At 42.4% G+C, this 19,554-nt stretch overlaps 1 protein-coding gene across 1 annotated transcript in view; it reads right to left on the reverse strand.

Moving 5' to 3' along the window:
- The window catches only part of SUSD2 (sushi domain containing 2), a 1,008,194-nt gene that overhangs the window by 679,010 nt on the left and 309,630 nt on the right, over positions 1–19,554 (reverse strand). The window lies entirely within an intron of this gene.

The raw sequence follows: 19,554 nt of genomic DNA on the forward strand, positions 1-19,554 counted from the left end.
AAGGGTATTCCCAAAATGCCTAGCTCCTGTGATTGCCTTCTGCAGGCTCCAAGACATTCAGAGGTCTCCTTAGCTAGACAACCTGTTGCTTCAGACACCTTCTCCCAGTCACCTGTTAGAGGACCTGGAGTTTACCTTCTCTGTTCTTCAAAGTATGGGGCTCACTATGAACTTCCAAAAGGCTATTGTAACTCCCTCTCAGGATCATGTGTATTTGGGATTCAGGATTCAGACAGTGCCAATGTTGGCCTCTCTTCCACCTCCAAAAGTTTTGTCTTTGACACCCTTCTTTCGGTCTCTTCTTCCTCTGACTGCTATGCCAGCCAGGGAGTTTCTTCAGTCTTATATTCCAATGCTTCCTCTTGACAGACTGCATAGGTAGAAGCTTCAATGGTATCTCAGCATTGTCACCCTCTGGATTTCAATCTACCTCTCCTTCCCTGTCCAAAGAAGCAATTTGAATGGTAGATTCAAGTTTGCCCTCAACCCAGGCCTGCCCTTTCAGTCTTCAGTCCCTTCACAAGAGCTATTCATTGATGCCTCATTCATGGGATGGGGGACTTTATTTAGTCACCTGAAAGTTCAGGGTCTCTGGCCAGCCATCAGAAGTCAGACCATATCAACATCAAAGAGATGAGAGCTCTGATTCTGGACCTTCAAGCTTTTCACCCTATATTCTCTCCAGGCCTTTGAAACTGTACATAGGCAACACTACAGTGAAGTGGTATGTCAAAAAGCAAGGAGTCACAAAATCTTACCTTCTTTGCAGGATGACTGTTCAGGCTTGGGATGTAGCTCTCCGTTATCAGTTAACTCTTCAGGTGGTATACATTCCTTCAGAGCACAATCTGATGGTAGACCCCCTGAGTAGGTCCAAAACACAGGCTCACGAATGGATGTTTCACAGAAACATGTTTCTGGACATTATCCATCAGTGGGCATTCCTCAAGTAGATCTTTTAACCTACCCTTTGAACAGGTAGCTTCCTCTCTTCTGTTGCAGAGCGCCATGCCATCTTGTGTGGAAGACGGTCACTCTTCCTTTTCCTTGGAAAGGAATGTTTCTTTATGCTTTATCTCCTCTTCCTCTACTTCCAGAGTCCTGCAGAAGATTCAGCTGGACTCCCCAAACATCTTGCTAGTGACTACCTTTTAGCCAATGCAGCACTGGTTTCCCTTAGTGCATATGGCCAGGGAGAATCAGCACAAGTTACCTCACCAGGTAGACCTCCTCACACAGGATAAGGGGTCTCTCATCTATCCTCACTTGTCCACTCTTCAACTGACACTATGGATGATAGGGTTTTGATCCCTTTCAGATGCCTCTTTTCTCAGGATGTGCTCAGGAATTTACAGGAGAAAAGGAAACCCTCAACCAGAAAATCTTATATGTCCAAATAGAAAATATTTTCTGTTTAGTCCCATGCTCATAACCAGGACCCTTTTTCAGTGGGTGTCCCACTGGTCCTGTCTTATTTGTGAGAGATGCTCCAGTCTGGCCTGGCCTATTCTTCTATGAAGGCCCATTTGTCAGCCATTTCTGCTTGTCTGCCCTTGAATCCTCCTTTGGCTTCTTGTTTTAAGGTCGAACAATTTCTTAAATACATCCTGTGTATTAGGCCTCCAAGGAAACCTATTCTTCCTCCTTGGGACCTTAATTTTGTTTTGGAAAAATTGACTCAAGTCTACTTTTGAGCCTACAGATTCTGCTTCTTTGCAACATTGTACCTGGAACACTATTTTGCTGCTAGCTCTTACTTCTGTTCAGAGCATTTCTGAGCTCCAGGCCCTTATGGCCATTCCAACTTTTTAGTTTTTTCACAGGGACAGGGTGCCCCTATGAACTAGTCCTTTTATGCCCAAGGTAGTAAATGAGTTGTCCTTGAGTCAGTCGGTACAACCCCCTACCTTTTTCTCTTCTCCTCAGTCTGCCTGTGAGAGGTTCCTGCAAACCCTGAATTTGCACAGAAAGCTCAGGTACTATTTGGATACAAGTCTGATCAGCTTTTTGTTTCTTTTCATCCCAGGACATTGGGTTTGACTGTTTTTAAGCAAACCATGTCCTTATGGATATCTAAGGCCATTTCGTTTTGTTATTCCCTTCATGGCAAATCTCTGTCTTCTCCTGTTAGAACTCATTCCATTTGGGCTGCTGCCTCTTCTGGTGCCTTCTTCAAGGGGTTGGACACCAGTTCCATCCTTAAAGCTGCTACTTGATCTTCAGATAATACATTTACTAAGCATTACAAGTTGGATATGGTTTCTAGGGCCAAAGCAGGTTTTGTTAGAACCATTTTATATGGGTTTATTGAGGGATCTTCTCAGCGTTCCACCTCCCATTCTATTTCTTGAGCTTTTTTACTCTCCATTCTGTTTAGAATACTATAACAGTGATGTAGAGGGATATAGTGTAGTTGTGTAAATTCTTACCATTACAGTAGACGTCTTTCTCTTCACTTTGCAGTATTTGCACCCTCCCACCAAACCCATCCTGTTTGTTCTGTTTTTTGTTTTAGATTCTCGTCTGGCAGAGGGTTTCCCTTTTTTTCTGCATTTTTTCCTTCTGGATATGACCAAAAACACAAGATGAGTGAGGAAGAACAGGAAAATCCACAAAATAGTTGCTGCAACTGCTCTGGGGTCTCCTAGTAGCAGTCTGACAAGGGAGTGCCACAGCCATACTTGAAGCTAAAAGAACTTTGAAACTGGAGAATTAAACTTTATTTTGCTACTTTGTGGATTTGTCTGCTCGTCCTCATTTATCTTAATTTTTGATTACTGGACTTTGAGTGAGATGCCCTTGCACTGAGATCCTTCTGGATGTCCATGGAATCCTTTGTCCTATGGAGACTGTTCTCTTCTGTGACAATTCATTTCTCGGTAGCTGCACCTGTATGTACCTTTAATACCCTATGCTATGTGCATGGAACACGGGAGTGATGCACTGTACATACGAGATCATTAGGCTTTCGTATATTGGCTGAGTGTCAGGCTGCCCTGGGCAGGCAATCTCTTCTGTTTAGAATACTGCAACAGTGAAGAAATGGACATCTATTGTGATGGTAAAGTTTTATACAACTCTACTTTGTCTATGTATATGAGGAAAACTTTGTACTGTTTCTCTTTTACAAGGTACCTTACCTACACTCATTTTCGTCAAATAGCATAAGCTCTAACAAAAGATTAGAGCACTCCACAAGCCACAATTTCCTGTGCAAGTGAAACATTAAACAGGATTATACAACAATGATGTTGAGATATAAAATTCAGTAATATGCTCAGATATCACTACATAGTTTGCCACGTATTTAAATTACATTTTTCTGCAGGCTTTGCATAAATATGAACTTTCTGTAGATATATGACATTACTGTTGCTTTTTCATTTCTCAGCATTTGGACAATGCTGAAGGAATTGCATACAAATGATTTTCCTTCATCATTTCATTTTATACCTGTTAAAGTGTCTAAAATACTAAACAATATACACTGTTAAAAAAATGATTAAGCATGATTATATTACCATCTCAAAATTCCATTGTAAGCAGAAAATCACTATAGGACAACTTAAACGTCACAAATAAAGAGGTTAATTATCCTGGGAATTAAACAAAGCCTTCTAAAAAGATAATACCAGACAGATTTCCTAAACAATTCCTCATTCTTATTGTTCTACTGAAAAAAAGCAGTCAATCCCAGAAAAATTAAGAAAGATTGGCAAAAGACCATTTGTCTAATGTCTTTAGCTCTGGAAAAAACTTGCAGTACTTCTCCTAATTACCTAAATGAATGGTAGATGACATAGAAAACATTTTACAAAACTTAACCTGGGATAAGCAGGACTTTACAAGTAACCAAAATAATCCTGAAAACAGCCAGCCTCCAATGGTAGCCCACCCCACACTGTGCATCACAGGACTGATATAACAGAACCCAGATGACATCGCGGACCTTCTTGCTGGGGTATTCTTGACCTACTGAAGATGATGAGTAATGGCTGTATCTGAGAACCCCAATGAACAGCACTACCACAGACCTGATAAGATACTACCAGTACATGTATAACTTCTGCAAATTCCACAGAAGGACAAGGACTCAGATATTTCATCCATGTAATGTTCTTCTGATGGAAGAATAAACTGAAACCACTGCCACCTGGTCCTTAATTTTCAACATAATGTACAACAATACTTCTGTATTAAAATGTGGCAAACAACTCACAACTACTCCTTAACATCACCACCCAAAAAAGTTAAAGTAATGTTCTTCACCCCAAAACAACTCTCAACCAAAAAGACTAGCTACTTTAAGCTTGGCCAATAATATCATAATTGATCAGGTAACACAAACAAAATTACTGGGCGTTTATATAGATTACCAGTTGAAATCTGATTACCATACATCACAGGCAGTCAAAAAAACTGATCAAAGCTACGTGCCTTGAATAGAGAAAAAACGTTCTCACTGACACAGCCAAACAATGCATATGCCACTTCTCTTGTATAGTGACCCAGTTCTTATCAACCTTCAAGTCACACACTTAGCTAAACTGGAGCAATGCAACAGCAAAACTGCAAAATTTGCCACACACCTTCTGTACAGAACTCACCATTACCTAGCAATCCAGGAATTAAACTGGCTAGAGCTCCCACACTAACTAGCACATGCTCAGTTTACCACAATGTATAACCTTATTAACAAGCCTGAAAACTGCCCTTCTCTCAATAACTTAATGCAATATTGCTCTCCCAATAGAACTTTATGCTCTAAACATAAATTACTACTCATTATAAACAAATCTTTCAATATTGCAAATGACTCCCCAATCAAACAGCACCGTTAAACTATGGAATCTCATTGCCTTATGAGTAAAATCAATTCAAAATGCAAACTAATTCAAAGTACAACTAAAGAAAGACACACCTAACTAATAAATGTCTCTGCTTCTGTTTATCCTCAGGATAACATTCCACTGTCCTTATGTCACCAGACCATTCAGGAGCGACCTTAGGTCAACTGGTGCCCTAGGCAAAAGGGCTCCACTGTGCCCCCTACCTCACCATCTGGTGCCCCCATCCTGGTCTACCTACACCAAATAAATACTAGAAAAGCACCCCTGCTACAGCGGCACCCTAGGCGGCCGCCTAGTTGGCCTATGCCTGAGGCCGACTATGAGGCCATTGTCCAACGCGAAATTTAATTTCTTTTTGCTCAAGTGAAATTAATGCCTCCCATTACGTCTTAAGATAAAATATGCTGAATAATTTTGCTTACCTTCTATCTTTTTTTTTTCATCATCAAACAGTAACTGCATTATAGTCCACCTTCTTTCCTAACTCACCACTATACTTCACTAGTGTCCCCCTATGTTGAAGCTATCTGTACTACTTTCTATTTCACGTTCCTTCACCTTCCTCAGTTACCTTTACAACATATTCTATTGTACTGTCTCAATTCAGTTTTATACAACTTTTCTATTCTTCTGTCTCAGGGTACATACATCAGTCTGAGTCATCTTTTCCTAGCTTATTCACTCCCCTACTGTCCTTTTTCACCACAATCTTCAATAATTACACCCACATCAGCATACTTCAGAAATCATTATGTCCTCTTCTACCACCTCCCTCCTCTCTCTACCTACAAATCTTTTCACTTACCTCTTCTCTCTGCTATATACTACTTACCCCTCTGTTTTATTAATATGCTTCCACTAGCCCTGAACAGTGGGAACACTTCACATAATCGAATTACTGAAATCTTGAATTTCATATGGTCGAGACCATATGATCGAGATTTCAGTAAATCGAATATGTGTAGTGTTTAAAAATAAGAGTTTACTTACCTTAATACATTGCGTGCACACAGAGGCATGGATTCTTATACGCTCTGTGTGTATGTAATGTTTTATTTATTTTGCGGTGTTGACAGGAAATGAGAAATCTCCCGTTTTGCTTCGATACAGCAAGATGGAGATTTCCATTTCCCACTGTAGCGATCTTTGAGTTGATATATTTAAGTAGGGGGTGTGGGTGCAATTTAAGTAGGTGTATGGGCAAAGCCCCTGCAAAAGTTTAAGTTTGTCTTTTTTTTTGGTTTCGTTTCAGAAGTTCGAGTTTATGAAACTCTATCTTTTGGTTTCGCTTATTTGCAGTTCAAGATTTTGTAAATTCGAGTTTCTGAAGTGAATCCATATATATATATATATATATATATATATATATATATATATATATATAAATTACTGTCTTACCTGTTCTCGCTCTCTCTATAAATACATATATATAGATATATACATACACACACACACACACTAATATATATATATATATATATATATATATATATATATATATATATATATGTGTGTGTGTGTGTATACAGTTAAATAGTTTACAGATATTATGTAATGAATGGCCATCTTCTAACTATATCTTATAATCTAGAAAGAAATTACATAACAGAGTAAGTTTGTATGTGACTTCATCACTGTATATTAGTTTTTCTAATCTGTAAATGTCAATGTGTTTCTTTTCAATTTGCTTTCTTATCTTTTGATCATTGTTTAAATTGTGTTTTGCAATATTATTTTCTTTCCCTCAGTCCTCTGAAACATTTTTACCCATTCAGACTTTCCTGATAGACAACACCAAAATAAAATAAAGTGAACTTTTGCGCCCATTATCAAGTACTGTGAAGGAACATAACAAAATTGCAGCCAGTATCACTTCAGTTTTCACTCAGAGGAGCTTAATGTGCTTAATATGTAGCCATTTGTAGAAAGAATACAGTCCTTCAGCTCAGAAGAACCAGACTTCTGATCTTGAGAAAAGATCAATTTAAGCTACTCATTTTTCTCAATTAATCTGCCTTTATTTGTTCTACATTAAAAGTAATCTAGGATAAGTGCAGCATCATTAAAGGAAACAGATCCCTCAGTAGGAGTCTCAATTCTGAACCCTCCTTTATCTCCAACTAGGACACGATCATAAGAGGCTGGTGGGAGACCACCACCAAGAAGAAAGGCAGTCTGGCTTGCAGGAACCTGAAATGTGGCCCTCCTGACAGAATATTTTGCTCTTTCATGAGCTCAAGAATTTTTTTATTTGCTCAAAAAATATTTTCAGTAAAGGTAAACATAATTACAATAGTGAGCTGGTAGTTTACTTCACCCAGCACCACATGTGCAAAGGGTATTAAAGGAGAATTACGCAATATACTTCTGACATTAGGAAGAAAGACCCTGAAAATCCACCTTCAAGACACTACATGGGTTGCCCAGGATACTCTAATTTTACATTTTATATCAAAGATATAGAATGCTGACAGCTTGGTGGGGACCTTAATGCCATTTTGGGAAAAGGGGAACTTGAATGTGACTTAGGCTGAATGCATATGCTGAACCAGGCCTAAATGGAGCATGGTCCAGCTAAAACTGGGCAATTACTTAAGAACTGTAAGTTCTACTGAGCACACCTTGCCATTCAGACAGCAGTATGCTAGCTACAATGGCATTCCTCTGAGGTCAGAAACACTAGCAGCCTTTATAGGAAGTAAAGTGTGCCCACCTTGCTCTCAATCTGCAGCATCTACACTAGTTCCATCATGTTCTACGCTAGCATTCCACCACATGTAGGACTGCTACTAAATGGACTACCCCTAACAATGCAACATCAACCCTGAGTCCTTAGGGAGAAATTCCATTCTAGGGTCCAGTAATTCAGTCTGCCCGCAACCCTAGGATTGTGGTAATCAAATTATAATTTGTAACTTTTCAGTTGTTATATAAATACTTTTGGGCATTGTACATAAACTGTGGTGGTGTGCAGTACATTACAAAGTAAGTGAGGTCATTTGAGACTGTGATGCCCATGCACTGGCCCAGCAATCAAGGAGCCTCAATCCTCACCACTATTACCAGTGAGGGGCGTCCATATAGGGAAAGGATATCAAATACACACAGTAAAGTACAATTTCTATTAAGAGCACACAGAGATCACAGTCAGTCTGGGGCTGGTTTCTCCCTTTCTTTCCTGGTCCCCAATACGACTCCCCACTAGCACATCTATAGGGTCCAGATCTCAGCCTAGTGGGCAAGCTAAAACCTCCAGCACCCTCTATGTCTAACCAGTGCTTTGTGTCCCTGCCCAAGTAACTGACATACACACTTTGAGAAGAATTTATACAACCACACAGACACTCCTGGAGAAGGCTAGCACAGGTTCTCCAGCTGTACCCCTTTTACCCAGACTATATGGTAGAAATCACTGCCACCACCCAGCTAATATTAATCAGCTACTCAAAGGCCCTTATGAAAGGGTGTCCAATTATGTTGTGCAATATTATTATCCAAATGGTAAGTGCAAACAGTCAAGACTTATTTGGAGTGACTTGGTACAGTATTACTCTATACATGCAATGTACTCTTAGAGCTTAAATTATCTCTACACAAAACAGCAAGACTTCAGAGATCACAGAGAAATACTTAAAATAATACAGTAGAAAAGTTCTGACATCACAGAAAAACAAACTAGTCTAATCTTCCTATTTCCTAGCTATATCTAAGAGAAAACACAGTTCTAAAATCCTACTTACATATAAACAAAGGCAGAGTGGTGAGTTGGATGTTCTCAAGACAAATGCTCTGATGCCCTCATTCTTTCTGTCCTTAAATTGATAACACAGTACCACTGATTCATTTCAGATTACATAATTTCTTTCTGGTTCCCACGCTAACAGACTCCCAGAGGTTAATAGCCCCTTTGATCTTGCAGCTGGTCAGGAACCAGAGCAATAAAAGAAATTATACATGCAAATTCTAGCCATTAACTCTGGCCTCAAAACAATAGGCAAAATTCCTTCATCCAGACATATCGGCTCCAAATTTTGACATCAAATAATTGACTTATCAGCTTTGATACAGCAGAGTGCACTGCTACATTTTTGCAGTTCCAAATTTAACATAATTTTTTCCCATTTAAAAGAAAAAGCCTGTGGCTTATATTAATATTTACAAATGACAGAATTATCTGCAAAACTCTATCTAGCAAGCCTGGCAGCCTTCACTTATCTTCACCCCCCCCCCAGAGAACTCAAGCTAGTTTTTCAAGTGATCCTTGAGAAATGTTGCTTGAGAGGGTTAGGTCTATGTGAGCATACCTTACCCCATTCCCTGTCTTGAGAACCCATCTGCATTGGCATTGCTAATACCACTGCGGTGCTGCACTAACATATCATATGCTTGCAACCCTAGGCTCCATCTTAGCAACTTGGCCTTTTGCTAGCTGGCTTTGTTTAACCATGTTAGGGGGTTGTGATCTGTCACTACAGTTAATTTTCTTTCATACAGACAAGGCTGAAGTTTCTGCAGTGCCTACACTATGACTAGACATTCCTTTTCTACAGCTGCATAGCATTCCTCCCTGGGTTGGAGCCTACAACTGAGATAAACCATTGGGTGCTCTTCTCCCTCTGAAGAAATCGGGCTAAGTACAGCCCTTACCCCATGGTTCGAAGCATCCACCTGCACAACAAATTCTTTGCTGTAATCTGGACTGGCTAACACAGGGGATCCTAAGCTCCTGGAATGCCTGCTCACATGCTGGGGTCCATGCTACCTTATCTGGTCTGTTCTTCCTTGTCAGGTCTGTGAGAAGAGCAGCTATGGTACTATAACTGGGGACAAACTTTCTGTAGTACCCTGCTGCCCCTAAGAATGCCCTCACCTGCTGTTTGGTAACAGGGGCAGGTCATGCCTGAATGGCTTCTACTTTGGCAGGTTATGGCCTGAACTTACCACTCACCACTCTATGTCCCAAGTGGGAGACCTCTTCCATACCCACCTGACATTTACTCGGCTTAATGGTCAAGCCTGCCCTCTGTAGTCTGCCCAGCACCTCCCTAACATGCTCAAGGTGCTCTTGCCAGGAATGGCTATATATAGCAATATCATCTCTATAAGCAAGGAAAACTCTCCTGCTCCTGCTAGGATAGGATCTACCAGCCTCTGGAAAGTTGCTGGGGCATTTTTCATCCCAAAGGGCATCTTTGTGAACTCACACAAGCCAAAAGGAATCAAAAAGGCTGACTTCTCTTTAGCACTGGGAGTCAAAGGCACCTGCCAGTAACGCTTGGTAAGATCAATGGTTGTACGATACTTAGCCCCACCCAGCTGCTCTAGGGCCTCATCTGTCCTAGGCAAAAGGTAAGCATCTGACTATGTGTGACTAATTTCCTGTAGTCCACACAGAACCTGGTGCTGCCATCCTTTGTTAGCACCAGCACCACTGGGGAGGCCCAGGGACTGTTGGACTCTCGTATCTCCTCCCTCAGAGTATTTTTGACTCTCTCAGACACCCTAAAAGGGACCTGCCTAATAGGCCTTTGGGGTCCTGTATCCACCTGGTGCTGCACCGGGTGGATGCGCCCTGGTTTCCCAGTGAACATGTCCCCAAACTCCTGTAACACTGCTTGGATTTTGTCGAACTTGAGAAGGAGATAGCTGCTGGGACATTGCTACCCCTTCCACTGAGATGTCAGTCCAAGCCTCACAGAGGAGATCAGTCACCAGTTCTCCCTCAGACTACTCCTGCAATCCACTGCAAATGCTCAGTACAAGGGCCTCCATATCATGGTAAGGTTTCATCATGTTAACATGGTACAATTTGTGCCCCTGCCTCCTGCCTAGCAGTTCCATCATGTAGTTCACATCACTTACCTTTCTTACCACCTTGTAAGTCCCTCCTAAGCTGCTTGCAGCTTGTGTCTGACAGGTATGAGAGCCATTACCTACTGCCCCACAGCATACTCTCTAGCTCGAGTATTCATGTCATACCACATCTTTTTCTGTTGTTGGGCTTCTGCCGAGTTCTCCTGGGCCAAGCCCATGAGTTCCCTGAGCCTTGTCCTGAGGTTTAGGACATATGCCACAACAGACTCCTTGTGAGGTTCACACTCACCTTCCCACTCATCTCAAATTAAATCTAGAGGTCCCCTCACCCTATGAATATACAGCAACTGAAAGGGTGAAAAACCTGTGGATTCCTGGAGAAACTCTCTGTAAGCAAACAGATGGGGCAAATATTTGTCCCACTCCCTCTTAAACTGGTCTGCAAATGCCCGTAGCATGGACTTGATTGTAGAGGTTAGCCTCTCAACCAGACCATTAGTCTGGGGATGGTACGGGGTGGTCTTCGTGTGCTTCACACCACAGTACTCCCACAGACAAGCCAGCAGGTATGACATGACATGAAATTGGTACCTCTGTCAGTCAGTAATTCTTTTGGGAAAACTACCCTGCTGAAAATCTTTAACAAAGCATTTGCCACCTTTTCTGCCTCAATGGAGGACAGAGCCACTGCCTCAGGGTATAATGTAGCATAATCCAATACCACTAGGATATACTTTTTCCCTGTGGAACTTGAGGTACTCAGAGGCCCTACAATATCCATAGCTACCCTCTGAAATGGCTTCTCAATCACAGGCAAAGGCATCAAAGGAACTTGCACCTTGTCTCCTGTCCTGCCTATCTTTTGGCACTGTTCACAGGTCCTGCAGTACCCTGTTACATCTCTGGAAATTCCAGGCTAATAGAAGTTCTGCATAATATGTCTCTGTACGTTTTATGCCCCTGTGACCTGCAAAGGAAATATCACTGGCTATGGCTAGAAGCGCCAGATGGCAGGCTCTAGGCACTACCATCTGCTGTATTTTCACACCTTGCCCTCCCTCGGGGTCCACTTTCTATACAGTAACCCTTTGTCCCAGTATACAGATTCCCTCTTCCCTTGAGAATCAGGTGCCTGATCTTGCAGCTGGTCAGGAACCAGAGCAATAAAAGAATTATACAGGCACATTCCAGCCATTAACTCTGGCCTCAAAACAATAGGCAGAATTCCTTCATCCAGACATATCGGCTCCAAGTTTTGACATCAAAGAATTGACTTATCGGCTTTGTTACAGCAGAGAGCATGGCTACATTTTTGCAGTTCCACATTTAACACCATTTTTCCCATTTAAGAGAAGAAGCCCCTGGCTTATATTAATATTTACAAATGACAGAATTATCTACAAAATTCTATCTGGCTAGGCTGGCACCATTCACCTGTCTTCACAGAGATAAGATGACCTTTACTACATTTTAAAGTAATGATAACGTGAGCTGAGACTGACTCTGTAAGTTTTTCTTTAATAAGGGACTGATTTTTTTTTTTTACGGGTTTATTGGTATTTTACCATATACTATTTCCAAGATTTGATGAAGCTCCTTACAAGAGCTAAAGCAATGACATTTGCACTGGATTCTGTCTCAGACATTGGTTTCAACTTTGGACCATTATTTAGGTTTCTGAACTGGTTTCCAATGTCCAGCAGTTGTAGTTATGAAAAAAGATAATTTGAAAATGAATAACCGGTACATCTTAACCCACTCAGCCTTGTAAAAATGAAATCAAATGCGGATAAGGGATAATCTGTACACTAACAAGCATGACTCACTTGAGATACTTTGTCATTTTAAAATATTTGTAACCATAGATAGCCATACATTTACCTATGGTTTAAAGGAAATCAAAAGCCCCTTTAAAGCAGGCTGAAAGGCTGAATAAAGAAGTAAAACACACTGCTACATTGATAACATGCACATGGATGTGTGTTCAGATTTGTGTTACCTTTTGTAAATGGGGTGATATTTTTTTCTATCTTGATATTAAGAAAATGTTTTTTTGTTTTTTTTTTGTTTTTTACAGGAACTGATATAGTGGAAGGTTTTGCAGCTGACCTTATTCTGATCTCACTTTTCAGATTCTCTGTAACAATCCACATCCAATATGCATACAATAGTGTTTCTTTCACCTGTTTTTGGGTTTGCTTTTATCCTCCTCTGTTTTGCTATTACCTCATCACCTCTCCTTCCTTTGGGCTAGTGCTACGGTACAAACTTTATACAGTTAAAAGTTAAAACTCTCCAGTATTTGACCTGAATCTTCAGACAAAAACACTTACGAAATACAAACAAAGCCAGATTATTTCTGGAGAATGGGAAGTCTCAGACTTATCCTGCTGTTTTGCTTTGCATGATACTAAGTAATAATAAATTATGTGCTTAAAGTACAGTTTTGTACCTACCATAAATGTAGATGTCCGATAGACATGCAACTGCAGTCATAACATGTGGGTTGTCCTGCCTCAGGCAGCCCTCGGTCGGCCGGATTCCAAAGTCTGGGTCCGACGTCGGCTGATGTCGCATTTCTCTCCAACGTCAGAGCGGCCGGAGTACAAAAGCATCAGCCAACGCCATTTTCTTCAGTGTTTCTTGCCCCAGATGCCAGGTGCCCTCCAAGGAAGGCTGAAATCAAATTGGAAGACAAAAACAGGATTCCAGACAAATAAATGAGCAATAAAACAAATACACCATAACAGATATCCCCAGCTAAGAGAAACAGGGATAGGAGTGGACCCTAGGCATAGAGGGGTATGGAGGGAGGGAAAATCCGACTGCAGTTGCATGTCTATCGGACATCTACATTTATGGTAGGTACAAAACTGTACTATGTCCTTCAAGAATGCAACTGCAGTCATAACATGTGGGTAGAATACCATAGCTTAGCTGGGGGAGGAGGAATGCTCTAGGAAAAGGATGGTGTGGCAATCAAACTCTGCAGGACTGCCGAAGCAAAGCCTGCCCTGGATCTGGAGTATAGAAGGAGATTGTAGTGTTTGGAGAATGTATGCACGGAGCTCCATGTAGCAGCTTCTAGAATGTCCTTAGTAGGCACCCCTCTTAAGAATGCTGTAGAGGTGGCTGTAGCTCTGGTGGAATGTGGTCTGACATTGGCTGGAACAGTCTTTCCATGAAAGGAATAACAGAATCTGATGCAATGTCCAATCCATTTTGAAATAGTCTGTTTTGAAATTGCTTTTCCTTGGACTGCAGGGGCGTAAGCTACAAAAAGTTGTTCAGACTTCCTACTGGCCTTGGTTCTGTCCAGGTAGTATCGAAGCTGTCTGTGAATGTCCAAGGTATGTAACAGTCTTTCCCCCTTATTCTCAGGATTGGGGAAGAAAGCAGGCAGATGAATAGCTTGATTTAAAGAAACCCTAGATACCACCTTTGGCATAAAAGTAGGGTTGGTCCTTAATGAAACCCTGTCTCTGTGAAAAATTATGAACGGTGGTATTGCCATTAGGGCCTGTAGTTCAAACCCTTCTTGCTGAGGTAATTGCCAACAGGAAAGCTGTCTTCCATGAGAGAAATTGCAAGTCAACTGAAGCTGCTGGCTCAAATGGAGGTAGAGTCAGTTTTTCAAGGACAAAATTGAGGACCCAGGCTGGCACTGGGGCCTTTCTTGGTGGCTTAATGTTCTTGATTCCCCTGAGAAATTGCCTTAGCAAAGGGTGTGAAAAGACAGGAGGATCAGTGTTATATCTAGCTGAAATAGCTGATGCATGTATCTTTATGGAAGAATATGAGAGGCCGTTCTTTAGCATATCTGCCAAATATTCCAAGATGAGTGGAATGTTCAACAATGATGCATCATGTCCCTTGCTGGTATTCCAATTGCTGAATCTCTTCCATTTTGCTAAGTAAACCTTTCTGGTGGATGGTCTTCGAGCCTCTGTTAGTATCCGCTGAACTTCCTTGGAGAGAGATAGGTTGTGGTTATTTATGGGATCTCCCAGGCTGTTAGCTGCAATGTCTGAAGGTTTGGATGCACTGTTTTGAAATTGTGTTGAGTCAAAAGTAGAGGCCATTGGGGAAGGGCCCACCTCCTGGTGTGACATATGCTCCGTAGTAGTGGGTACCAGTGTTGTCTTGGTCAGTCCGGGGCTATTATGATTCCCTTGGGTCTCTCTGCTTTGATCTTTAGTAATACTGAGGTCATCAGTGGCAGAGGTGGGAATGCATAGATTGTTAGGAAGTTCCAGTTGAATGAGAGAGCATCTATTTTCCAAGCTTTTGGATGGTATGTCCTTGTGTAGAATTTTTGTAGATGTTGGTTGAGGTGAGAGGCAAATAGGTCTACTTCTGGCCTGCCCCATGTCGAAGTGAGTTGTGCGAAGATCTTCGGATGTAACCTCCACTCGTGTGGATCTGTGATTCCTGCTTAGGCTGTCCGCCAACACATTGTCTTTGCCTGGAACAAACTGGGATTGTAACTGGATGTTTAGGCTCAGTGATTTTTCCCAAAGATGCATTGTCAGTCTGCACAGGGGGTAAGAGTGGGTGCCCCCTTGCTTGTTTATATACCACATCACAGTGGTGTTGTCTGTCCGTATCAGTAAATGGCCTTGCTGAAGTTGGTGGTGAAAGGCCTCGATGGCATGCATTACTGCCAGCATTTCCTTTTGGTTTATATGCAGATGTGTTTCCTTTGGAGACCATTGTCCCTGTATACACCTGCCTTCCATGTGCGCCCCCCATCCAAGGTCTGAGGTGTCTGTGGTCATGGTCTGTGTTATCTGTGGTTTTTTGAATGACATACCTGTGTTTGCCTGGCTCACCGAGGCCCACCATAGGAATTCCTTTTGTAGGCATGGAATGAGCGGTATGGTTGTCTCCAAGTTGTTGCTGTGCTGAGACCAAATGCTTTTTAGGTACCATTGAAGCTTTCTCATGTGTAGTCTTGCTAATGGAACCAGGAGAATGCAGGATGCCATGTAACCCAGGGCCTGTAGGAATCTCCTTGCAGTCATCTGGGTGAGTTTTGCTAAACCTTTGAAGTAATGAGTTAACTTCTCTTGCTTGTCTTCTGTCAGGTAAGCCATTTGAGAGGCTGTGTCTAATTTGGCTCCTAAGAAGATTATTTGCTGGGATGGCTGCAGTCTTGACTTTTGGAAGTTGACTGTGTATCCCAGAGCTTGAAGTAATCGTATGACATAGTCCAAGTTTTTTGTCAACATCAATTTGTCGTCCGCTTGTATGAGGCAGTCGTCCAGGTACGGGTAAATTTGTATCCCCTGGAGCCTGCAATGAGCAATTACTGAAGCCAGGCATTTTGTGAATACCCTGGGCGCAGTAGATCAGCCAAATGGCAATGCTGAGAATTGATAATGCTCTGGCCCTGCAAGAAATCTGAGGTGTCTTCTGCAGCTGTGTCTGACAGGGACATGCAGGTATGCCTCCTTGAGGTCCAGAGTAATCAGCCAAGACCCCTTGCCCAGCATGGGAAGGAGTTGCTGTAGAGTCAGCATTTTGAACTTTGGTACTATGAGAAAGGTGTTTAATGCGGACAAATCCAGTATTGGTCTCCATTGAGATTCTTTTCTTGGAATAAGGAACAGTCTTGAGTAAAACCCCTGGCCCTGTTCTTGTTGTGGAACTCTTTCTATTGCTTTCATCCGAGTCAGCAGAGAGATTTGCTTGATAGCCTCTGCCCTCTGGTTTTGTGGTAGGTTTGGCATGCCTTGTTTTCTTGGCAAGGTATGAAAATGGAACCATAATGTCCAAAATCCATTTGTCCTTTGTCAGTCTGTGCCAATTTTCTGCAAACAGAGATAATTTCCCGCCCAAGGGAGCTTCTATTTGTTCCCTGGTAGGCGGAAGTAGAGGAAAGTCATTGAGATTGAAACCCCTGCGTCACTTCTTTGGTTTCCTGGCTGCCATTGTCGTCCCCTGTAAGGACCTCTGTATTGGCCTCTTCCTCGGCCACGTCTGTTTTTACCCCTTTGAAACTTTTCTGGATTAGGAAAGGACCAGTTTTTTGAAGGCCAATTCCTACTGAATCTGGGGGGTTGAACCTGGAGGAAATCTTTCACTGTCTGAACTGATTTTGCTTTTTCCTCGATGGTCTTAAACACATCCTTAGCATTAGCACCAAAAAGCTTGTTCTTTTCCAAAGGTGCATCCAGAAGTTTTGCCTTTACATGATCTGGTAGAGGTTGATCTTTTAACCATGCATGTCTACGAATGACTGCCCCTGTCATAGCTGCCCTACATGAAGCTTCCAGTGCATCATATCCACACTGCAGGAAGTGATTGCTTACTTGCTGAGTGTTATGTACAGCTTCCTGCAAAGCCTTCCTGTCTAAAGGATTAGGAGTGGCCAATGTTTTTTGTAAATCTTCGAACAGGAAATCCTGATATTGTAACATATGAAAAAGGCAATTCAAAGCTCTCATAGATAAGGTAGTGGATGTGTAAACCTTTTTGCCCCATCTCTCTAATGACCTAGCTTCCCTGTTAGAGGGCAATGGATTTTTAGAGGTGGAAGCTGAAACTCCTTTAGGCCCCTGTGAAATAGTTTCCAAATCAGCAGTATGGGCCCTGAATAAATGGGAATGAGTTTCTGGGACCCTGTAATACCTGTCTGGCTTGGCTGGAGCAGGAGGAAGAGAGTCAGGGGTAACACTAGAGTCAGAATATAAATCATCCAAAACATCAAGTACAGGAGGGATAGCTAAGGGCCTGTGCTGGGGCTTCTTAAGGAAAGTCCGAAGGCGTTTTCTGGAATCAGAATATTCCTGGCCTTGCCACTTTGTTCCCTCATGGTATGCAGAACTTCCCCAAAAGAAATATCCTCAGGAGGGGAGGCCGAGGGGATGGAATCCTCTGCATCCGAGTCCTCATAGGTCTGGAAGAGCTCTTCCTGGCTATCAGAGTGGACAGAGTCCTCAGAATCTTCATCTGACAGAATAGGGTCAGAGGGTTCAACCCGGGGCCTTTTATCAGAAGGAGGCTGGGATCCTCTCTCAGGATGGGCCTGTGAACCTCTAATCATAGAAATTAAGTCAGCAGCCATAGACATAATTTGTGTCTCTGGAGTAGGCTGAGGTAAGGTTTTAGTAGTAAGATGTTTTGTTTTGCTGGCTGCCTTAGCCCTAGTGTAGGCCTTAATAGACATGGCCATAGGAGGCCTGGCAGCTCCACGTGCAGGACTGACCTTGTCTACAGCAATGGTCTCGGGCATTTCCTCGGTTTCGGTATCCGGGGGAAAATCAATAACTGGCGTTGGAGTGATATCCGGAATCGGAGTCGTCGGTAATGCGGTGTCCTCGGTTCGGAGCGGTGGAAAGACCGTCTCAGAGGGAACCGGAGCATTCGGGATAGGTTTTGGCGTGGAGTCGGTGGTAGACGCGGGCCGAGGATGTCGGTCCCAGTCTTTTCATTTCTTGGGAGTTTGCGATGTCGGAAGTTCCGACGGCATTGTGTAAGCAAATTTTTAGCTGAAAAAATCTTCAGCGAACTCCGCCCGGCGCCTGAGAGTGCGCTTGTTGAAGCGAGCACAGGCTACACAGGCCGAGACGTCGTGGTCTGGGCCAAGGCAAGGAAGACAGTAAGAGTGGAAATCCTTATGAGGTATTTGTTTACCACAAGAAAGACAATTGTTAACTTTTTCAGTAATTTCTGACATCGGCTGAGTCAAGAAAAGGTCCCCAATGGGGTACTTAGCTTTTTTGATGACTTCGGAATCGAAGAATACAGGAGCTGACCGACCGGCACTTGCGAACTGCTTCTGCTTCGGGCACCGCGCTGCAAGAAAGACTGAAGAAAATGGCGTCGGCTGATGCTTTTGTACTCCGGCCGCTCTGACGTCGGAGAGAAATGCGACATCAGCCGACGTCGAACCCAGACTTTGGAATCCGGCCGACCGAGGGCTGCCTGAGGCAGGACAACCCACATGTTATGACTGCAGTTGCATTCTTGAAGGACATCTTGTCTGCATAAGAGATTTGAGATCAAGGTTAGCTCCAACTTGAAGATGCATCCTTTTGATGTGTTATGGTTATTCCTACTTAACAGCACCATTGGGTGTAGCAAGCATTTAAGTGTATACAGACGTTACCTGTTGTGGACCCCTTAGTGTGTGATTTTGAGGAATATCATCTGCATAGCAGTGATACTGAATCTCTTTTCCTTGTACAATGAACCTCAAAGGCAGCATGCAGACTTGGAATAATAAAAAGAATATAATTTTCAATTAGGGAGTACAGTGGTGCAACAAATAGTGTTGTTGCCTTACAGCAAAAGTTCCCCCAGTTTCATTCTCGGCTGGGGTGCCTTCTGTGTGGAGTCTGCATGTCCTCTCTGTGTTTGTGTGGGTTTTTTTCCAGGTGCTCCAGTTTCCTCCCACATTCCAAAGATATGCAGTAGGTGGATTGGACACTCTAAACTGGCCATAGGAGAGTGTGTGGTGTGGAAGAACTACTGTGGTAGGGCGAGCCACCTGAAGATGTTAACCTTGGCTCTATATGAATGTCACTGATGAAGTGACACCCTGACCCCCATGTGAAAAAAATAGGGAAAAAAGGGTTGTGGGTAGATGGATGGAATTTTTCATTACTGCACAGTCCAAAGAGTAATTCTTTCATAAGTTATTCCTACATATAACCTCTTGAAAAGACCAAATAGGTAATAGGCAAACCTATGTCATACAGCAGCAGGTAGATTACAAGTTTGAACAGCTTTGCATTATGATTGCACATGAACTTCCCACTGGGAATTTTGAGTGACAGAAAGTGCCACAGTCATACATCATATGTCATTATATACATCATACTTTATTAAATGCAATGCTTTTATCTGATGCCATTTTACATTTCTACCAAGGAAACCAGCCCCA

This window comes from Protopterus annectens, chromosome 4.part0 (genome assembly GCF_019279795.1).
Source record: "Protopterus annectens isolate FY-2018-M chromosome 4.part0, PAN1.0, whole genome shotgun sequence".
In the NCBI taxonomy this organism is placed as follows: domain Eukaryota; kingdom Metazoa; phylum Chordata; order Ceratodontiformes; family Protopteridae; genus Protopterus; species Protopterus annectens.